The sequence below is a fragment of the Cheilinus undulatus genome, linkage group 4, assembly GCF_018320785.1.
Source record: "Cheilinus undulatus linkage group 4, ASM1832078v1, whole genome shotgun sequence".
Classification (NCBI taxonomy): Eukaryota; Metazoa; Chordata; class Actinopteri; order Labriformes; family Labridae; genus Cheilinus; species Cheilinus undulatus.
Window position 1 is genome coordinate 27,633,513 of NC_054868.1, and position 21,435 is coordinate 27,654,947.

The window sequence follows — 21,435 nt, forward strand, 5'->3', positions numbered from 1 at the left end:
TTTTATGCCCATAGCAGCCAATGACACAGCGGGATTCTTTGCAGCATGAGATGGAGCATCATCATGCATGAAGAAAATTTTGCTATGGAAGGAACTGCTCTTCTTTTTTTACCATGGAAGAAAGTGGTCAGTCAGAAACTCTACATACTTTGCCGAGGTCATTTTGACACCTTCAGGGACCTTAAAGGGGCCTACCAGCTCTCTCCTCATAAATCCAGCCCAAAACAGGACTCCGCCCCCTCCTTGCTGATGTCACAGCCCCGTTGGGACATGGTGGCCATCCACCAACCATCCACTACTCCTCCATCTGGACCATCCAGGGTTGCACGGCACTCATCAGTCAACAAGACTGTTTGAAAATGAGTCTTCATGTATTTCTGGGCCCACTGCAACCATTTCTGCTTGTGAGCACTGGATCGGGCAGCTGAATTGTAGGTTTATACACGACTGTAAGCCTCTGGAGGTTGGTGGGACTCCAGAGGCACCAGCAGCTTCAAATACCTGTTTGCTGCTTTGTAATGGCATTTTAGCATCTGCTTTCTTAATCTGATGAATTTATCTGTCAGAAACCTTCCTCATTATGCCTTTATCTGCAGGAACCCGTCTGTGCTCTAAATCAGCCACAAATTCCTTCACAGCACATTGATCACGGTTCATTTTTCATGAAATATCTCATGTTTTCATTCCTTGTCCAGGCATTACACTATTTGACACTTTTCGGCAGCAGAGAGATCCTTTTTCTTTCCTATATTGCTTGAAACCTGTGGCCTGCTTAATAATGTGGAACATGTGGAAAAGTGCATTTTGAGGTTTTTATTTAAAAAAAAAATGGTTATCATTATGAAGTTTATTCAAAAACATTTGAATTATGCTCTAACGGCTGATGACTTGAAAAATACTCTGACTGTCATTTGCATTAATATTTAGGAAAATAATAAAAATGTCATTTGCTTAATAATGTGGAAAGCAGTGTAGACAATAAAGGCACACAGTGCCTTTATTGTCTACACTCACAGTGTGAGCTAACTTTCCACCACACAGTGTAGGCCAGGCTTTATGGAGCATTCTTGGATGCAGCATTGCATTGTGTGTGTAGCATTTCCCATGTTGTTTCTATTAACATGACACTGTCATGCCAGTCTTACGAATAGTTGTGTTTTTCTAATTAATATATTTATTTTGGGACTTTTTTGCCTCTATTAGAGAGACAGGTCGAGTGGAATGACATGCAGTGAGAGAGCCAAAGTCTGGACACAAACCTGCGCTGCCCGCCTACATGGGGTGCGACCTAACCTCTAAGTCATCTGCTCCCCAGAAAGAGTTATTTATCAAATAATCCAGACATTCCAGTGCAAACATTTTACATATTTTACATTAACAAGCATGCAATTTTCAACAAAGGCTGGCATGAGTAAGTCACCAATGTCATTAATGAGAAACAATAAGGTCTAGATCTGTTACTAAAGCCTGCTTTCTTTTTTAAACATGCATTTTTTGGTACTTAAAACTCTGGCTTGAAAGCTGATGCAGTGGGAAAACAGGTGTAAACAGCAGTATAAACTGAAGACCCCTGAAGTAATTGTCTCTAGATGTTGCCAAGCCAATAATGCATGTTTAAGTTACAATTAAGGAAAGAAAGAAAGAAAGAAAGAAAGAAAGAAAGAAAGAAAGAAAGAAAGAATTAAGGACTAGAGCTTGGTGATGAATAGAAAGAGGAGGAAGAGGTTGATGAGCAGGACCCTCAGCAATGATAATCCCATTAGCACTGTACTGCATGTTAAGCTCTCCACTAATGAATGATGTGTGTGCACATGTGTCACATGTGTAAGGCTGAGCAACATGAGTGCGTGTGCGTCCTGCTTGGACCATCGTAATTATCAGATCTGACTCATGTGAGGGTAATTACAACATCTGAGACAGTGGGAACAAGGCTATGAATGACCCAGAAATCTACAAGCTAATGAAGCAGTAACACACTCACACACACACACCCTCCTACACACACACACACTCTCCCTCTCTCACCTCACACAGAGAGATGGGGACAGAGCGGTAGAAAGACATAGAGAGTGAGGCGGACTGAAAGGGGAACAATGTTTCCCTCAGACTGCGTTAGAGAAAGTGGAGTGGAGTGGAGATTTGGGAGGAGCTGTCAGGAGACACTCCATCAGGCTCAGCTCCTCTGCCTCGTATGAACTAATCTGGCTGCTCTCTGTTCTCCGTCATATCTGGCCGCGGCTGCACAGTGCTGTGGTCCGCTTCCACAGGCGCGGATTAAGCTCGTCTAAATTCTCTATTGAAGAATCATCTAGGTGTAATCCTTGTGCGAAGCCAGCCCTGTGCGCTGCAGCACATTATATCTCTCGTCATGACTGCTACACAAAGCAGGCAGATACAGGAGACAAAAGTGAGGATTGTTTTAGTGCGTGAGAGCAGCACGGCCTCAGGGGTGATTTAAATTGTTACTTAAAATGAGATCAGTTCACTTAAGGTGGCCCCCCAGGGAACACATCAGCTAATTCAGAGCTCTGATGGGATGTTTTTCACCTCAGTGATTAAAATATTAAAATTTTAATGCACCCTGTCACATTTTTTTTAATACTCATGCCACCCACTTCTTCATATTTGCATTAACATTTAACATTTGCATTTTCTATTTAATACTTTCCTGTTCTACTTAATTCAGTGGGAAACATATCTAACAAACACATAAGCAAGCACAACACATGCACACAGAAATAAAAACTACTCAGAAAAAGATCCTGATTTCAGCTATGAGCAGGTTGCAGAATTTAAACTGTTCCAAAAATAACCACAGTAATGAATATTTAACAGAAAAAAAGTTTAGGTATCAAAAGCCTGAGGACTATTAAAACTATGAGATGTGTTATCAAATAAGTAGAATAAACCACTAAAGTTACAGACATGAAACATAGAAATTACAAGCACAGATCCACAAATCCTGAGTCACAAAGTCATTAGTCAAAACATCTACAACCCAAAGCTTCATCCTCCAATGCCTTCAAACTACTTTAAAAAAGATTTAAAGAGACCAGCTCCCTAAGACATAGAGTCTCCTGCAGCAGGTTCCAGGCTGCCGGAGTAGTGTACCTGAAACTCCTTTAACCCATTTCAAGATGCACTTTGGGAACAGATAGTAAAAGTAAATCTTGTGACTGAGTCGTAGAGTGAACACTGTAGCTTCCAGAACTTTTCACAAGAAAAAAAATCACACAAGTATGAGGGAAGCAGATTAAGTGTAGCCTTATAAATAAGGACATGGCATGATTAGCATTTACTCATTTATAGGACAGTGGACAGTGTCAGAAAGTGAGGAGAGAGTAGGGACTGACATGGGGGAAAAGCATCACAGGCTGGATCCTACTGGGCCACCCGCCTCATTGAAAACAGATTCATACATAGGGTGCACAGACATAACAACTAGGCTACCAACGCAGCTGACTAATGTTATCTATACAACAAATGCTCTACACATACTGTTTTTCATTTTGTTTTCACCCTGACAGATCTTTATTTATCCTGTTATTAGACAATTGCTTATTGTTCTCACTCAGTTGATTTATTTATCTGTCAGCCTATTTTATTTTGTATTCATTTTAGTTCTTGTTTTATATATTTATCTTCTGTCCGTCTGTGTCATTGTGTTTTTTGTCTGTGTTTTATGTACAAGCAGCTCTGAACCAATCACCCCTAGCGGGATTAATAAAGCTGTTTGAAAGTCATTGTAAAGTGAAATCCAAACTTTGTGCCTTAACACACTAGATATGTTGGAATTTTTTATTTAGACTGTTAGAAAGTTGTTCACCCCTTTCTTGGTTTATTTGAGCAGGGTAAATATCTGAGCCCATGACCACCTGTCTGGGTGGGCAATTACTCCCCAAAATTTGATATTTTTAATACCACCTGTTTCAAATCAACACAATCTCAGTTATTTAATGACTAAATAAAAATGTTAGATTTTTAACCCTTAGATGCACAAGTGACTGGATGCAACACTCTTTCATAAGTGGGTCAAAAATGACCCGTGTTAGAATCAATGTGTTTTTATGCCAATTTTGTCATTTTTGGTTTAGAATAAACATTTATAATACATTTTGTGTTTTATTTTAGTCCATAAAAGAATATTTCATGTTTGAAATCTTTTGTTTTTCACAGTTTTAACATTTTTTAAAACATTTTTGAAATTGGAAAAGAAAGTTACATAACTGCAGTAGAACAATGTCAATGTCCATTGTGTGTGTGTGTGTGTGTGTGTGTGTGTGCATACATGTGTGGGGTGTGTTTGAGAGAGTATAGGCCTTTGCACACTGAGTCCTTTATTTGTCCAAATTATTTTTTCTGGAACAGGTTTGATTTTATGTAAACTTTTGCATCAGCCCAAGTCATTTAAATGGGTGATTGATGATTCAGATCCAACACAACGGACTCGGTGTGCAAGTTTCGAGTGTGTGATGTTTTTTCAGATTAAGGATCTGAAAAATTGCATTTGAAAACAACATACTCAGTGTGCAAAGGCTTTAAGTGTGTGTCATTTATGACTACTGTGTGCAAGTGTACAGTGTTTCTTATCATCTATCATCAAATTTGTCTATTTCATTGTTTGCAAAACTAGCTAGCTAACATTACACAGACAGACAGACAGACAGACAGACAGAAAGATATATGCACTCTACTGTATGTAACGCACGTGTGTGTGTCCAGGTGAACACAGATGCACACAGTACATACAGCGCATGGCTAGAAACCCCTAACCTGACACGCCAGATGGATTTGTTTCACACAACCATCTGGGAAAGCTTCAATAGGAAATGTTTGAGAAAAGGCAGAGGCTTTGAAAAAAACTTGGAGTGTGATTGGGTGATCATTCTGTCTGTCACATCTCTACATCACTTTCTAACCGGGCCAAAATGGTTCAGATGGGAGCTTAACAAGATGGATTGGCCAGTGAAAAACAAGGAAACAGGTGTATCCATCTGCTTTGCAAGGTTAAGAAACCCCCATATGGATAGATACATTAATGACAATGCATACTGATGAAATTAATTCAGAAGCAATTAGTAGCATGAATCTCAGTATGAGGGGGCAGCAAGCTTTATGCTATAAAGGAGGAGGCTGGGGTGGAGATTAAGCTTTGCCAGCAGTGGCAGTGTGGTACATCATCATTTATACAAGCAGGGATTAGTGAGAAGAACATCATATTTAAATGGACTGCTGTGTTGAGAAAAAGAGCTGTGATTGGCTGTGGGAGCTGGGAGGCAATAATTAGGATCAGCTGGCAGTCAGCTGATCATGGTGTATGCCTACCATGTCCTGCATGAGTGACTCAGCTTAATTTAATGAAGTAGTGACAATGCACTGCTAATACTTGTTGTAGTTTTTATCATTCGTAATATCATCTCTTTTATGTACTTTTTAATTTATTTATTTATTTATCTGTTTATGTCTTATGTGATATTTAGTAGCTTAATTTTCTTTTTTATATTTCTTTTTCAGTATTGGCTACAACAGACACTGTTTAAATTGCATAAATACATTTGTATCAGAAAGTTGCTAAGTTTTTGAGCAGTTTAGACAATGTGCAGGAGTTTATTTGAACCAAGATATTGCCAAAAAATTTGGTACCAGGAAATTCTATTTTAGTTGTTGTCTTAATGCAACAGGAATAGATATCTCGAGCACTGTATGGAAGTCTGAAACTCATAACATTTTTTGAAGATGAATGCTGTCTATGAATGAGTGTGAACGCATCAAAAGTCAATTCATATCAGTTCTTTATCTGTTGATTTATTCATTCATTCATTTATTATTATTTTTTGTATGTATTTCCCCATAAAAGTAGGGGGCAAACAGCTAGAATAGTGGAATTTAATCAGCACTCTGCACTGGAAAAAATCAGAGTTCATATATTTGGGCATGTATCAGAGAGGAGCCATTTTTCTCTTTGGATTGTGAGCCCTTACTAAAAGTTGAAAGTCATGTCCTAGTTGTACTTTGTTCAACCAACAAGATTTTTGTCTTTCAAGTTGTTTTTTTATTGACCTGAAGATAAAAATGGTGTCAAACTAAAGAAAAACAAAGTTATAAACCCTTCAAGGTTTTTTATGGAGCCCTGTTTTGGGGTTGCAGAGAAAAATCACCAACCTGAACTTGAGCCTTTTTCTTCGAGCTGCATGATGCTTTATACTAGAGCGTTTAACAGTCTGTGTGTTTAACAATAAAGATAGAGCAGTAGAGCAGAGGGCAATTCTCCCGCTTGTACCAGTTTGCACAACAGCTCCATTGACGCAGCAATTTAAGTGATAAGTGATACCGAGAGCGACCTACTCATGGTGCTAGTCTGTGAGGCAGAGGAGGTTACCCTCAGCCCACGCCGCAGCCATCATCCCTGTCTCCGCCGCTCCTACGCACTCTGTACGCTTGTGTGTGCTGTCTGCGTGTGTGTAGACTGTGTGGTGAGTTATCTTGATCAAATTCCCAATTACACAGATGAGCGTCTCTTCAATTCTACGCTCTTTGTGGAAATACACAAACAAACACACAAACGTCACACAAACACACCCACCCATGTGCATAAAAACAGAAACACACACAGAAAGGCTGGAGGCGCCGAGCACTTCATTTCCTATTCCACCCCCTCTGTTCGTGCTCAGCACCCTCATATTCCACTCTGGCCTCCCCAACACTCAACACACAGTCACTATGGCAACCTCACAAGGCGATACTGGCTGCCAGAGGGCTTATCATGTCGTTACAACATCTGTCAGAAAACAGGCACACACGCCCTCAGATCAACTATACACAACACTCACTCACAGCCAGCAGCAGCAGCAGCGGCACAGAGACCCAGGTGTCCATGCTTCACACTTCAGCTTAAGCATACTTTCATCCCTCCTGCAAAGGCAGCACAGAGGAATGAAGTCAAAGTGAAGTTCGTTACCTCTGCTCATGGTTCATCCTGCAACATGAAGTTTGGAAAGTGGGAGCTGAAATGGAAAAAGACAAGATTATTCATGTGAGTCTGAACTGTCTCCACACTTGATCTATGAACAAAAAAGGCTAAATATTGATTGGTTTTTCCACAGTTTTTTCTTGGCCAGGAGGAATCATTTGCTTGAAAAGCTGTCTTGGATGAGACAGGGAGATAAATGGAGGGAGGCCTACTAGGGGACGTGCTGCTAAAATGGGCCAATCTAGTCTGCTACAGAAACATGCCTGCTGGGTATGTTGCTCTGCTGCCACCTGGAGGCAAGAGCTGATACTACAAACAGAGTCTAAGGATGCTGACCTCTATCCAAATCTGGTTTATTAAGTTGGGAGAATGGGAGCCATAAAAAGAGGGGGGAACAAACTGAGTTATTGCTTGCTTTGTGCAGACCTGCATTGCTTCACATGCCGTCTGATCCAAAAATCAATCCCCCTCGGTAACGTCTCACTTCCTTCACTGTACAGTACATCTACTCCCAGTGAAGCTCTCCACTCACTTCAGTATACTCCACTCATCATCTGACACTTCTTTCAAAGAGTTTTATGGAATCTATTTTTGTTTTTGCAGAGTTTGCTGAGGCTTATTTCCAAAATTGAGTCACACAAACTCAAACTCCAGCCAGCCTCTGAAAAAAAGGGAAAGTGCTTCTCGGAGCAACACACACGGCCTACGTGCAGCCTCTGCATCTTTTAACAAACCAAAGAAGGGTGAGCGAATGCTTTATATTTAGAACGGTGATGCTATGCGAACTTGAGCACTAACATGAGAGGAAAGCTCAGCGATGCGTTGGAGAGCCGCATATTCAATAATGTATCAGAGGCAGCGTTTTAAAAAACAGCTGGGGATCGCCGCTCTCTCTCGTCCTGTCTGCCCGTCCGTCTCTTTGCATGTCTTTCCTCCCATCTGTCCACTGCGACGGCAGCAGATTTGCCCGTTCCTGTGGGGAGCCGATGTTTGGTTAAACTTTCATCCTGTCGCTCATCCTGTCGACTGTGTCTTCACTCGCTCTCTCTCCGTCCCAAAGGACGAGCCTTTCTCTCTGTGCTGCCTTCACTCCCTTCCTCAGAAGCAACATCCACCCTTTTGCTTTGTGTTTTTTAAACTCTCTCTCTGTGTTTTTCTCATCTGACATGGAAGGGCCTTTTAGCCACATAAATCATACACAAATCTGACCCAGATTAGATCAAAAGCAGGGCAGGGGGTTCATAAGGGTGCATGGTGTTATTCAAAACTCACCTGTTTCAATACACAGGTCCACTGTTCTGCTTCATCCTTGAGGAATGAAAGAGTCGGAAATCTCCCCAAAATTCTCCTGCAGAAGAAAGAAGGAGGGATCCAGAGAGGAGGGAAGGGAAGAAGAGAATTAGGAAAGGGATTAGGAAGTAGCATTAGCCTTTCAGATCTCGCCGCTCTTAAAGCTCAGCTCTGTCTTTAAACTGGGTTCTCTGTGTTTGTGCCTCTGTGTTTATGTATTCAGGCTGATGCTCCCAGATCAAATACTATGACATTTACACAAGTAATGTGCAATAATTGTCCAGGTCAAACAGAGATCCCTGGTTCATCTCCTCCCATACTGGGGGCTTTTAAGGCTTTTGAAGCTTCCGTGCTGGCTACTTATGAGCCGTGCAGGCTGTGAAGGGATGAAGGCCTGAGAAAGCAGAGTGGGAAAAGCATACACACCTCACTAAGAGAATTGATGGGTAAAAGGGGTCGCATTGGGACGCATGTTATGTGGATACTAGCACTGAGAAATGTAAGAAAAAAGGGGCGAGAATGTGTTCATATTAACACCCTAGCCAGATGTTATCCTCTGTGTTTTCTAATGGCAGCGACCCAGTGATGTTTTCCTGCATTCTTCTGCCATTTAAGGAGAGCATCAGAGCACACAGAGTCAAAGCAAAGTAGAAAAATCACTTTGTGGGTGTTTTGGCATCAGGTTGGGCCTCAAGGGATCATCATGAGATGAAGTGAATTTGGTTCTGAAACATGTCCTGAGTTGAACTTTGAAGCTTGGAAAACTTAAAGGTTTGTGTGACAGATATTTTTGGTACTTTGTAATCTTAATACAGTTTTTAATTTATTTCTCTTTCATGCCACAGTTGAGTTACTTAGAGGCACATTGTTTTACAGCAAAAACAAAAAGATTACATCATCTTTGATTTTTATATTATTTAATGAGGTAGTGTCTGTCTGGTATCTAATGCCAGCTGTCATAACACATATCCACCACTAGTCTGTGCTGTTACACCACTCCTGCCTTTGTGCTGCTGACCGACTTACTAAATAAGGGCAGAGACGATGATGGCAGCATATATTAACTACCTGATCTTGTGATGAAGAGAAAGATTGATTTACAGACAAATAAAACTAGGACAAGCAGTACTGCTGCATTCTTTGACCTGTTCATACCTGTTGTTTCCAGGTCTGAATGTACACTAGTTGCATGGCAAAATCAAACCTTTCAGGACTCTTTTTGTATGCAGACGTTTGATACACTGAAATGCTGCCCTAGCTTGCATGTATGTGCATCCTGGCAAATGTATGTGAACCGTGTGTGAAAACTAGTTCACACATTATTTTCAGCTGATGACACATTTCTCCCTGGATTCCTCACCACCTGCACCTTTATTTCTTTGTAACAATGGCAGCTGAAATCAGTTGGGTGGAGGGTTATTATAAGCATTGGTTACCCCTCCATTGTGGGTGCCGGTTTTCCTCTCCATCATGTTGTTTTCCTGTTGGTGTTTCACTGCTCCTTGGTTGGAAACCACCTTGTTAGTGAGAATGTGCTTCACCTATGCTGGCCCAGCAGAAGTAATTAAAGCCTCGGCAGCCTCGTGCCAGAGAGAAAGAGTTTGGAAACTAGATCATTTGGAAAGCTCATGTTGGCGCAAGCAATCTCGGTTTACAGGGTTTGCTCAATAAGTCGGCACAACTTATGTTTATCCTGTTTCATTGGATGCGGTATTGCTGTGGTTTCTCCCTGATGTTTTACGTGATAAAGCGGCACCCATGGTGAAAGTCTGTGCGAACCCCTTTTCGCTGCTCTGAATCTCTGTGAGGACTCCCATGGGAAAGCTTCAGAGCAGCCTTTGAATCTCTTTTATGTTGATAGTTGAAGCAACTATTCAGTGGGACTCAAATGTTGATAGGAAAGCTAAGAGGGAATTTGACTCATGTGGGCATGGCTGGACATCACCTTAAAGGTTTTTATTAGAGGGGGAAATGATTCACAAGGAGAATGAAAGTTATGTAGGTCACTAAAGTGCTTTCACACAGCCTTTCACTCCATGAACCTTACTACTTCTGCTGCAATGACCTGCACAGCGAAGGCCCAGATTATTTTTTGATGTCTAACCCTGACCAGGGCAGCTCACTGGAACCTACTTTACTTTGGTTTGGCTTCACTCAGCATGTGTGAAACACTCCTCTTTGGTTTCTGTCAGCCGAACTCATCATCAATGCAAGTGGGTAAGCAGGGCATCAGAGGCGGCATCAGAGGGCCATCTCCTAAGTCCTACTTTTGATGAAGTGTCGGAGCCGGCGATGCATAACACTGACACGATTCCCAACAAACGTCAACTCCAGGGTCTAGACACAACATTCTCTCATCACTGCAGGGTTTAAATATGACACATTAAAAATCACATGCTCATCAGCTGTGTGATTTTCTAGAGAGAATCTGGTTTACAGCACACTTACTTTGTCAACTTGTTTACTCTTTTGAGAAGCATATGCGGAGCGGAAGTTTTGCCCAGAATTTTAAGGGGGTTACTGCAGGTCAAACTGGCAACAGGGACCCCTCAGAGCAACATGACACAGTTCCGGGTAAACAACTTGAACTTGTTTACAGCCTCTGTATCTGTGTTTGTCTGATGTTTATGACTACACAAAGAAATAGGCCTGTAATCTGCCCCCACAAGGATGATGAAGCATTTTGAGACGATACGTGATGTTCAAATGCCTGCATATCTTAAATGAGTATTCAAAAGTGACCTACTGCACTGCAGGCCTCTTGGGACAGTAAAATACCTACAGTGGAATGAGGATTGTAATAATAATAGACTGCTCATCCAAAAACCTCTATATGAAACAGTGAGATAACACGAAGACAAACAGGAGGTATACATGGGATACAAATATATCAAGTCCTTTAATCCTCAGCTACATTAAAAATGCTTCTCTTAATACCATTTGTGGCAAAAAGTGCAGCTTTACCCTGAATGAGTGCAGAGACAGATTACAATGCTCCAGTGTGTTGCATGTCTCGATTTAACAAACCAAATGCAGCTGAATTTCTTGAGAGTCAAAGTGAAGGGTTTTACATCTTAGGCCTCTTTGGAGATTCTTAAGCAGACATCCATAGCTCATATTTGAGGAACACTGAGAAAATAATTTTTCACCCAAGTACAGCGACAAGTGCTGAGTTGCAATTGCCATCACAGTATGCACAATAGATTCTCTAAGAATGTGTGTCCACAACTATAGAAAAATGTAGAGAAGATCAAGTACTCTGACAGTTTAATTACAAAGGTTAAAAAGTCAAGACCAGTGGTTCTGTAAGCATTTCCCATGTCTAGAGTAGGGATGCTCACAATTAGCTGGCCAAATAGCGTGCTCAAAGGTGTTCTTTGCTTGGAAGGAAGTAGATGCCTGAAATGCACGTCCTGCCCTCCAACTCCCTTCCAATCAGGCGAAGTTATGAGTTTAACCTCTCATCCAATCACCAGTCACCATTGTATCAAGCGAACTTGCTGCTTCCCCACACAACTTTGCAAGCTGCCTAGCTTTATAACTACTATATACTATATTAGACCTAAGCTTGTTAGCTTGTTAGCATGAGCTATCTTAAGTCAAACCTGAAAAATATCATAGATAAAATAACATTTGTATAGCAAAAAAAAAAAAAAAAATCTTAATAGCTAATTAAACAAGGCAGTGTTTTAATTCATGTGTGTAAATCAGGCAACTATGCTAGCTTGCGTTCTAGCTTCTTTAATAGGCTAAGATTGTTAATATTAGCTATCTCAGGTCAAATCTGAATAATGTCATACAGTCATGAACAAAAGTATTGGCACCCCTGGAATTTTTCCAGAAAATATAAAATTTCTCCCAGAAATTGTTGCAATTACAAATGTTTTGTTATACACATATTTATTTCATTTATGTGCATTGAAACAACACAAAAAAAGCAGAAGAAAAAAAGCCAAAATTGACATAATTTTACACAAAATTCAAAAATGGGCTGGACAAAATTGCTGGCACCTTTTTAAAACTGTGGGTAAATCATTTTATTTCAAGCATGTGATGCTCATTTAAACTCACCTGTGGCAGTAACAGGTGCTGGCAACATAGAAATCCCACCTGAAGCCAGTTAGAATGTATAAAAGTTGACTCAGCCTTTGTGTTGTGTGCCTGTGTGTGTCACACCAAGCATGGAGAAGAGAAAGAAGAGCTGAGAATTGTCTGAGGACTAAAGAAGCAAAATTGTGGAAAAATATGAACAATCTCAAGGTTACAAGACCATCTCCAGAGATCCTGAAATTCCTTTGTCCACTGTGTGTAATATAATCAAGAATTTTATATCCCATGGAGCTGTGGCTAATCTCCCTGGATGTAGACGGAAGAGAAAAATTGACAAAAGAATGCAATGCAGGATAGTTGGAATGGTGGATAAACATCCTCATCAGCTTCCACACAAATTCAGGCTGTCCTGCAGACTCAGGGTGCAAAAGTGTCAGCTTGGACCATACGTCGTCATCTGAATGAGATGAAGCGCTATGGCAGGAGACCGAGGAGAACCCCACTGCTGACAAAGAGACATAAAAAAGCCAGACTGGAGTTTGTAAAAATGTACCTGAGTAAGCCTCAATTCTTCTGGGAGAACATTTTGTGGACAGATGGGACTAATGTAGAGCTTTTTGGAAAAGCACGTCATTCTACCATTTACAGAAAACAGAATGAGGCCTACAAAGAAAAGAACACAGTACCTACAGTCAAACATGGTGGAGGTTCAAGGATGTTTTGGGCTTGTTTTGCTGCCTCTGGCACTGGGTGCCTTGACTGTGTGCAAGGAATCATGACGTGGAGTCTATCAAAAGATTTTCAGCCCCAATGTAGGGCCTAGTGTCAGAAAGCTGGGTTTGCGTCAGAGGTCGTGTGTGTTCCAGCAGGACAATAGCCTGAAACATACCTCAAAAAGCACCAAGAAATGGTTGGAGACAAAGCGCTGGAGAGTTCTGAAGTGGCCAACAATGAGTCTGGATCTAAATCCCATTGAACACCTATGGAGAGATCTCAAAATTGCTGTCGCAAGTAGGGACCCTTCAAATCTGAGAGACCTGGAGCAGTATGCAAAAGAAGAGTTATTTTTTCCCAAGGGTGTGCAACCAAATATTAAGTTGACGGTGCCAACAATTTCGTCCGGCACATTTTTTTAGTTTTGTGTAAAATTATGTCAATTTTGGCTTTTTTCTTCTGCTTTTTTGTGTTGTTCCAATACACATAAAGGAAATAAACGTGTGTATACCAAAAACATTTGTAATTGCAACAATTTCTGGGAGAAATGGTGTATTTTCTGGAAAAATTTCAGGGGTGCCAATACTTTTGTCCATGACTGCAGACTTAAACAAAAAAAGCCATCTAAATCAACCCAACATACACTATCTACCTGCTAGGCAGTCCCTTTCCCCCTTACAGTTATCCACAACCACAGGCTGCCTGGCAGGTAACTATTATATATGAGCAGCCTGGAAGGCCAAAACTATGCCTAGTCTCCTCACGGTAATTCACAACCAAGGGGCTGCCTGGCAGGTAGCTAGTACATACTGTATTTGCCACCTGGAAGGAAAGTGCTTACTATGCCAAGCTGCCATACAGTTATCTACAACCAACAGCCTGCATTGCAGGTAGCCAGTATACACATGAAGCCTGGAAGGCAACAACTATACTTAGCTGCCTTGCAGTCATCCACATCCAACGGGCTACATAGGTAACTAATATATGTACCACCTGGAATGAAAGTGCTAGCTATGCCTAGCTGCCTTACGGTCATCCATACCTGCCAACACTCTCATTTTTTACCAAGTTTCTCCAGTATTTTTTGGCCATCTCCCACCCACCGCCCATTTTGTCATTTCTCCATGGCTCAACTATAAATACGGCAATTCATAAACACAGAATCATACGTTTTGTATGTTAGTCTAATGACACCAAAGTTGCCAGATCATGTATATATCGCATAACATACACACATCCACATCAACATAACATCTCAATCCCTCTGTCCCTGTGACCTGGCAACTCAATACCCGATTGAAGGAGTGATCTGAACTCTACACGAGTTGACAGATGAGATGAGAGCTGCATGAAGGGGCGACGTAGCTGAAAATGACAGGACAAAGCAGCGCTCTGTTATCGTTTTAACCTGCTTTTCTGCCTCTTTCCCTTTTCTGCATTATCAAAATACTTTATCTTACAATGATAAAATACGTGGCAACCGGACATCTTGGTTACAGCATGTTAGCTTGTGATCTTTTTAAGTGTCACAGAAAACAAAAATAAAGAGTTTTAAAACCCTTTTCTGTTCATATGAACAGTTTTACAGAGAAACAGAAAGAACAACACGGACTACAACACTAAATATTTCCAGCTTTGCCAAAAATATAACAGGAATGCACTCAGTTTTAAATTTAAGGGGAAAAACACATCATTTTAAAGTGAATTCTACCATTATGTTAAAATGTGAATAATAAAAAGTAATGTAGAAAATGTATGTTTTTTGCAGAGCTATTATAACACAATAAATGATGACGGGGGGGGGCAGACATTTAGGTGTGAAGTTGTTTTTTCTTTGCAGGATGAGGTTGGTTTACAGACTCTATTTACTTGACTTTAGATTATTTGGCTAAAAGGGAATAAGGGAAATTATCCACCTGGGAACATCCCTAGCATAGAGGATGTTATTGTTGAAGCTTGAAGCTGGCCTGTGTTTCCTTTCCAGCATGTCATTCCCTCCCCAGTGTCTGATCTACTGTCCAAACTAAAATAAAGGCATGAAAGACCAAAAATAAATCTTGAAAAGTAGAGTATGAATAGCTTGGTATTTTTTGCTCCCTTAAGCCCCGTTCACAAAGGCACTCCTGAAAATTTCAGGACAGGCTGTCCCTGAAATATTCCTGCTGAGATGCCTGTTCACACATGCTCCGTACAGCAGGAGGTCCTCACTGTTCTCTCACGATGCAGGACATGTCATAAAAAGATGGCACAGAAATGGCGGACAAAGCAAAAGAGTCGTACACTATGATAAAGGCCTGTGCCTTTATATCAGCTCTATGTGTAACTGGATGTATTCACAGTATCAGTGGATGGGTGGTAAATACTGGTGAGATGGCTGTGTTCTTTCTCTCTTTGGCTCTCTGGCCTCCTCCCCCTCCCTCCACCCTCTGGCTGCAGCACACCTGAGTTCAATCTGCAATCAGTGTGGAGGTAGGGTACACAGAAGAGCAGAGAGATCACACACTCTGGACAAGGCCGTTTGCTTAGATTTTGGCTTGCTCTCCCTTTTTAATTTGTCTTTTTTCTCACTATCCAAGCCACATTTCTTTCCTAATTTTTCTTGACTTGTCTTTTCTTTTTCTTTTTTTTGTGAGGCAGCTGGGAGATTGTCCATTCTTCTGGCCCATTGCTGGATTGGCTGCTCTTATCTTCCTCCTTTCGTTCTTTAGGCTGGCACCTTCAGCCCCCTTTTTGTTCTTTCAGTTGGTTTATTAACTCATTGCATTTTTCATTGAACAGATGCTAATAAAGCTTAATTTTCATTCAAACTGCAACTTTCAGTGCCCACTCAAATGTTACGTTGTTTTGTGTGTGTGTTCAAGCCTTGTTTGTTTAAAGTTTATCAAAGAGGCTGTAACAGAGAGCAGACAGAGCTTTAATTCACATAAAGATTGCCCTGGTTGCATGGATACAAACATCCACACCCATGTGACTTTTGGTGTTAGACTCTCAACTGTGCCAACATTTTCTCTCATTTGTGGCAATGAAAAACAGATCAGAGTATGTCCAACACTCCCTCTTTACAGCAGCAGACATAACACAATTAAATTTAACTTTAAGTCGTTTAGGTTTGTCTAAAAATGTCTAGAAGTCCAATTCTGTCATCTGAGGGGTCACACCAGAGGTCACCACAAGCACTGCTCCAAAATTATATAGCAAAGGTTTAAATTTCACAAAGCTATTCCTTTAATGTGTATCAGCAGTAATAAAAGCCAAGCTGAGGGTGGCTGTAAGCATTCTCAAAACATGGCAAATTCAGTGTAATCAAAGTGTAATGCACAAGGGCAAAAGCCCACCTGCTGTGAAACAGTGTCACATCATTGTGATAAAATCCTATAATTCCTTTGCTATTTAACACCACAATGGTGAGAAAACCACGATGACTGTTCTCCAGAGCAGCAGATGCTTTTGTGTGCATGGGGTGGCCCCGCAGTCATGGATATATGGTGACAATTCTGAATTATCATTTGTTAGGTGAAACAAATTACTCAGTGGTGTCCTACTTTTAAAGACATATTAGACACTACTGCGCTTGGGGGCCAGGAGAACGAATGAGTGAGGGAGTGAAAGACATGAAAGAGCGTCTACAACACAGAGAGGTAACAAGAAAAATGAACGGGTGTTATGGGTGTCGTGGAGAGAAGGGGATAAGGAGAACTGTAGCAGATGAGTGAGAGCAAATGAGATAAAACAGGAAAGAAGTGCCTCGAAAGTGGAGAACTCTGACCAAGCTTTGCCCTCTTCCATCTGCTCACACTGAGAAATACTTATGTTTCACAGTTTTCCAGGATAGAGCCGACAGTTTATTTACTGTATTTTATAGACAGAGAAATCATACAGTACCGATAAAAAGTATTAACCTCATTGGATGTTTAACACGTTAACTGATTTTATATATCATGGTTAATATAATTTGGCTTTTTTTTTGACAAAAAGTTGGAAAAAACACATTAATGTAAAAGTTACAAACATTTTTACAAAGTAATGTGAATTAAATACAAATATGTAAAATAAGATGACTGCAAACTGTAAATATTCACCCCTGTCAAGTCAGTATTTAGTAGATCGCTGCAATCACAGCACTGAGTCCGTGTGGATAGGTCTCAATCAGGCTTTTTACTTCATTCTTCTTTGCAAAACTGCTCAAGCTCAGCCCTTTGCAAGTCAGCCACAAATTCTCTATTGGATTGATATCTAGGATTGGACTCAGCCACTCCAGAACATTCACCTTGTTGTCTTTAAACCATTGTAGTGGAGCTTTCACTGTATGCTTTGGGTCATTTTTTTCTGGAAAATAAATCCTTTTCCAAGATGTAGTTCTCTTGAAGACTTAATAAGACTGTCCTCCAAGATTCTCCTATCGTTTGAAGAAGCATCCCCACAGCATGATGCTGCCACCACTGTGCTTCACAGTGGGTATGGTGTTTTTTTGATGATGTGCGGTGTTTGGTGTCCACCAAACACAGCATCTTATCTGATGTCCAAAAATCACCATTTTGGTCTCATCAGACCAAATAACTTTCTTCCACTCTTCCACTTGACCATGGAGTCTCCCATGTGAGATTTGGCAAACTAGAGGTCTAATATGATTTTTCTTCAACAGTGGCTTTCTCTTGCCACTCTCCCATAAAGCTTTGACTAGTGAAGAACCTGGGCAACAGTTTTTGAATGCAGAGTCTCTCCCAGCTCAGCTGCTGAAGCTTGTAATTACCTCAGAGTAGTCATAGGTGTCTTGGTGGCCTCTCTCACTGATCTTCTTCTTGCACGGTCAGTCGGTCACTCAGTTTGTGAGGATGGCCTGATCCAGGCAAGTTTACACATGTACCATATCCCTTCCATTTCTTGATTCTGGATTTAACTGAAATTTGTGGGATGTTCAGTGCCATCCCCTGACATTTACTTTTCAATTACCTTTCCTCTGAGTTGTATGGTGTGTTCTTCATGGGGTAATGGTAGCCAGGAATACTGATTAAGCAGTGACTGGACCTTCCAGACAAAGGTGTCTTTATATTAGAATCTACTGAGACACATTCACTGTTCTCAGGTGATCTTTGTTTCACTACCTGTGAGACTTCTTGGCTGGACTTCTATTGAATGAGGTCAGTCACTTTAAAGGGGATGAAAATTTATGCAGTCACTTATTTTATAGTATATATTTTTATTTATTTGACATTATTTTGTTTTTGGGCCAAAAGGTTGTATCTACATTTTTCATGATCTTATGTAGCTTTTTTGATAAATTAATGCTATTGGTCCCTTAACCATTTAAAACAATAAAAGGTGTCAAAAAAAGATGCTGTGTTAAAATATTTGAATGGACAAAGCATTTTTTTCATTCCCTCAAATGTGGTGATTTTGGAGATATGAGGTTCTGACCCGACAAAAGTTATATATTACAGTGAAATCCACAAAATACTGGAAATATCTTAAAAATGTGCTTTTGCTGTTTCATAAACCTTAACATATCAAAAGGTTCAAATACATGTTTGAAAAAAGGCTTTGGCCAAAGGCATTTTGACAGTGCTATCATCTTTAACATGCAAAAATACGCAGTGCATCTATTTCCTCTCATTGTTAACACCTGATTGCCTCGTTGCAAACAGCCTGATTGTTTCACAGGCAAAGACAAGATGTGCTGATTTTCTCACTTTAGCCTGCAAAGTTCTGGATGAGAAACACCTGACATTTTTCTCTCTCAGTCAAGTTGAGTCAGAACGTTAATTTAAGCAGAATAAATATTGAAAGGTGGCAGGTTGTCACTGAGGTGGCAGCAGGTGAGATCGGCGTGACCTGACGCCTGCTTATTTCTTGCCTTTGACGAGGTCACAAATGTTAGGGTGCTATTGGAATCCCTCGGGTATAGACTGGGAACGCTGGAGCAGAATGAGAATGGGCCACAGAACAACTGAAAAAGGTTTCCTAATGAAGCCTCACAGTCCCTCTGCCAAAGTGACCCATTTTTCTCCTCCTCTCTCTTTTTCTACCCCCTCTTGCTGATACAGCTGCCCCAAATTCTTTACAGAGAAAATATGCATAAATTTAATTAAAATAGCTAAAATTATTGGAATAGATTCTCATAGCCCTTTTCTCTGAACCATTAGTCCTTAGGGTTGCATCGACTCTGGCGGGTGAGCAGTTGGACAGGGTCAGTCTTCATTCTCGGGAGAAAATGTCACCATAGAGATGGTAATTTACAATAACACAAATGAACTTTCACTCTAAAGGACAGGATGTGATTGGAAACATGTTATTTTTGTCTAAGTGTGTGTATTTATATGTGTAATTTCAGCCTATTTTTTCCTAATAAGACTATTAGTTTTCTCTGAAGCACTAATCCTCTCTGAGTTTTTAACTAAGATGATTTCCTGCCAGCTTTTATGTGAAGCTGTAAGACAATTAGTTCTGCTCTTTTTCCCTCATAATGCTTAAAGCGCAGTTTGAAAATGTTTCGAAATGCACACTAGACTCCTTTGATTTGATTGTTCTGACACAAAAGCACTGTTTTAGGAATATTAAAAGGATTTAGGGGGGTTATGAAGTAAAAGTGTGAGACTGGTCCAAACTGCAGACTCCTGCAAGATATAAGGGGATTTTGTTAAATATCTTGCAATTACAAAACTCCCCGGAGCGACTGATTATACAGTACTCAGACACCGACTGTAAGTGTACAAGGCTGTTGGCTGAACAGAACATGAGCTGCTTTCATGCTTTGATAAAGGTATGCAAGAGCTACTTTTCAATTCAAAGGTGGGATCTTAGACCACCCGAAAAACTATAACTAAATAACGTTATCAGTAGTAACCATTCTTAGCTAGTTTCATGCTACCTAGTTAAGAAATCACTGCATCAATTTCAGTTAAAAAGTAATGTAGCCTAATTTGTCTTTAGAACAAACTTGTTCTCAAGCATTTTGGCATTTTTGGACAGTTGTTGATGCAAGAGCAAACAGAGTTCATTAATGATTAACTTTTCATAAAACTTAACACATTTCAAAATCCTTCATCCATTTCACAATCACATTAATTCATGTTTAATGCATGGTTTTGTTTGAATCTTAGCTGAAAACTTGATCCTTTATTTGGTCATCCATCTATCTGATTTGTGAAGATGTCAATTGGATTAATTATTGACTGAAAAATCCATGAAAAAAAATCCCCCCCTATAGGAGTCAGGATGTCTAAAGGCCAGATCAGACTACACAAAGTATGCCAAGCTTTGACCCAATTGCATCACTGTCGTCCATCGTCAAACATCCGGCTAAAATATGAACGTTATCAACTTCCAACACTATAGTACAGTTGCAATCAAAATTATTAAACCTCAATTGCAAATCAGGATTATTGTGAACATTTACAGATTTTTCAGCTGTTTGTAATGAACAAATCACCCTAAACAGAATCCCTCACAACAGCTCAAATATGCAAAACCAGTGTTGTTTCAAGCGACCCTGATGCATCTCTTTAAGGGCTTCTCTCACAGTACAGCAGTGTTCCGCAGCACAGTACATCACTGGGTTACACTATCTGGACGGGGCAGAAAAAGGAAGCTTTCATTGGCTGCAACCAGATATCTAAGAAGGCAGGCTGTGGAAAACCCTTGAGTGACTGCAAATGACCCTCAGCAAAACTTGATGGCAACAGGGACAGAGGTTTCGGTGAGTACAGTAAAGTGCGTACTGAACATAGACAGTTGCCATGCCAGAATTCCAGGATGTACACCACTACTGACTCAAGAAAAGTGGCCTGCAATATGCTCAACATCACATAAATAATCCACAGAGGTTTTGGGATCCCGTTCAGTGATGAAACAAAACTGGAACTTTTTAGCAAGATGGATCAGCGGTATGTCTGGAGGGAAAAGAATGAAGCATAAAAGAACACTGTTTCCACTTAAGGAAAGTGGTGGCTCACTGATGCTCTGGGGCTGCTCTGCATCCTCTGGCACTGGAAACCTGCTGCATGTGGAAGGCAAGATGGATTCATTGAAACATCAGGAAAGTCTAGGAGGAAATGTCATGCCGTCTGTGAGGAAACTAAAGCTTGGGTGTCACTTGAACTTCAAACAGGACAATGATCCCAAGCAAACATTAAATTCCTCCAAGGCTTGGTTGCAGAAGAAGTCCTGGAAGACTCAGCGATGGCCATCACAGTCACCTGACTTGAACCCTATTTAAACTCTATGGGGGTGGGATTTAAAGTAGGCGGTTGCAGCATGCAGAGCAAGGAATATTACTGAACTGGAGGCCATTGCACATGAGGAATGAGCTAAGATTCCTCAAGAAAGCTGATAGAAGCTGGTGTCAGGCTATGCATCTCGTTTGCAGCAGGTCACAAATTAGAAGCAAAAGGGTGCTCGACTAAGTACTGAAGATG

The 21,435-nt window shown here is 40.7% G+C and overlaps 1 protein-coding gene across 18 annotated transcripts in view; it reads right to left on the reverse strand.

The window, feature by feature from the left end:
• ptprdb (protein tyrosine phosphatase receptor type Db) overlaps positions 1 to 21,435 on the reverse strand; it is a 249,671-nt gene that overhangs the window by 165,254 nt on the left and 62,982 nt on the right. For all 18 annotated transcript variants that reach the window (XM_041784696.1, XM_041784693.1, XM_041784688.1 and 15 more), the window contains exons 4-5: positions 8,243 to 8,318; positions 6,959 to 7,004 (exon numbers count right to left, since the gene is read on the reverse strand). The gene's annotated coding sequence lies outside the window, so the exon portion shown is untranslated. The remainder of the gene's footprint in view (positions 1 to 6,958; positions 7,005 to 8,242; positions 8,319 to 21,435) is intronic.